At 40.8% G+C, this 2,177-nt stretch overlaps 1 non-coding gene across 1 annotated transcript; it reads left to right on the forward strand.

Moving 5' to 3' along the window:
- Positions 1-1,484: 1,484 nt before the first annotated feature.
- Positions 1,485-1,590, forward strand: LOC120105277. Its single transcript, XR_005507674.1, has one exon. It is a non-coding gene; the product is annotated as a small nucleolar RNA R71 (small nucleolar RNA).
- The last annotated feature ends 587 nt before the right edge of the window (positions 1,591-2,177 follow it).

Raw genomic sequence — 2,177 nt, forward strand, 5'->3', positions numbered from 1 at the left:
AAGAGCATCTTCAATTATCCCACGTGATATTTTTACAGATCGATCAGCCAATTGAAGGGATACCGAGGTTGGTTTTAACTCACCTAAACCAAGTTTCTCATAAACTGAATAAGGTAAAAGGTTGACACTTGCCCCTAGATCTATGAGTGCTCGATCAATGAAATATTTCCTAAGACACAGGAGATAGTGGGAGCACCAGGATCTTTGAATTTCGGAGGGGTGTTGTGTTGGAGAATAGAACTCACTTGCTCAGTTAGGAAGATCTTTCTAGACACATATGTTCTAGATTTTCGCTTTTGGGTACAAAGGTCTTTGAAAAATTTGGCATAGGAGGGAACTTGTCTAATAGCATCAAGAAGCGGAAGGTTGATTTTAACTTGTTTGAAAACCTCCATCATCTCCTCTAGTGAAGTTTCCTTCTTGCCAAAGGGAGAGGGTGCATTAAGTGCTTCAGGGAATGGGGCCTTTGGGATGTGAGTTTTGGCAAAAGATGGACTAGCTGAAGAAGAAGAAGGTTTTAGATTTTTATTTGACACATGTCTATCCTCTTCTTCATCTTCCTTATTGTTATCTTTCCCAATCTTATTGTCTACTACACGTCCACTCCTTAGGGTAGTCAAAGTATTAGCTTGTTCCTGATGAATTGCATTTAGTTGATTTTCTTGAGCCATGTATTGTCTCCTAGGATTACTTAATAGTTGGCTTGGAAGCTTTCCTTCCTCTTGCTTGTTCAGTGCATTAGCTAGTTGCCCCATTTGGGATTCTAGCTTGGCGATGGATTGCATGTGAGAGTGCACCAATTGTGTAATGGTTTCCAAACCTTGAAGGGCGTTCAACACTTTCTCCTCAAAGGCTGTGTTTCTTTGGGGGGAGGAGGAGTGTGTTGAAATTGAATCGAGGGATGGTAGGGATGAATATTTTGTGGGGTTAAAAAATTTTGAGGATTTTGAAAATTTTGGGAATAGGGTTGGGCTGTATTCGAAGCTTGCTGCTTCCAAGAAAAGTTTGGATGATTTCGCCATCCCGGGTTATAAGTATTGGAAAATGGGTCATTACCCGGTCTAGGCTGTGTTTGTGCAGCATTGATGTGTTCTTGCACGAGTTCGGGGAATTGAGGCGCTGAAGGGCACTCATGAATAGGGTGGGATGGGCTAGAACAGATAGTACACACTTGTGCTTGGGAAGAGTTAATGTAATGCCCACCTATCATCAGTTGGTCAATCTTATAGGACAATGCATCTACCTTGCTAGACAGGTCCATAGAATGACTTATTTCACAAATGGTCCCTTTTCTTTGAGAACTCAGGGGTGCTTGACGAGAACAGGAAGCATGGTGGAGGGAGTTTTCATTAAGATTTTCAAATAATTGCCATGCTTCGTGCTCATTTTGAAGCATGAAAGTCCCCCCGCATGTAGTATCGATCATCTGACGGTTTCGTTCAGTCAATCCGTCATAGAAACATTACATTAGCTGTCACTTAGGTATTTGATGATGAGGGCATTTACGGATTAGGTCCCGAAATCTCTCCCAAGTTTCATGAAATTCTTCTCCCTCAATTTGGAAGAAGCTTGTAATGGCACATCTAAACTGGTTCGTTCTTCCTATGGGAAAGTATTTTTTAAGAAATTCTTGTTGCATTTGATCCCAAGAACGAATCGAGTTAGCTTCTAAAGAATTCAGCCATTGTTTGGCTCTATCTTTAAGCGAGAAAGGGAATAATCTAAGTTTCAGAGCATCATCAGTGAAGTTCTGAATCTTGACAGTGGTGCAAATCTCAAGGAATTCATCTAGGTGTTTATATGGTTCTTCGTTGGTGAGCCCATAAAAAGATGGGAGCATTTGGAACACACTAGACTTTATTTCTGTGGAGTGATTGATTATAACCCTATTTGATTTTGATGAGCTCAAAGCATTTGAGTATATCTTATGTTATACTAATAAATTCAATCTAGTGTTTCAGTCAAATATTTGTGATTTTATGTTTAAGTGTCTCTAGCTTTGGTTCAATACCCTTTGGCTAAGTATGGAAATCAACTTGAACCAAAGTCTGAATCTCGAGTCGACTCCGGAAGATTACGAGTCGACTCCAAGCGTATCAGAAGCACTGGCACAAGCTTGAGTCGACTCCTACACATTACGAGTCGACTCGGACTGAGAACAGACAGCCGGACAGAAA

The sequence above is a fragment of the Phoenix dactylifera genome, unplaced genomic scaffold, assembly GCF_009389715.1.
Source record: "Phoenix dactylifera cultivar Barhee BC4 unplaced genomic scaffold, palm_55x_up_171113_PBpolish2nd_filt_p 000247F, whole genome shotgun sequence".
Lineage (NCBI taxonomy): Eukaryota > Viridiplantae > Streptophyta > Magnoliopsida > Arecales > Arecaceae > Phoenix > Phoenix dactylifera.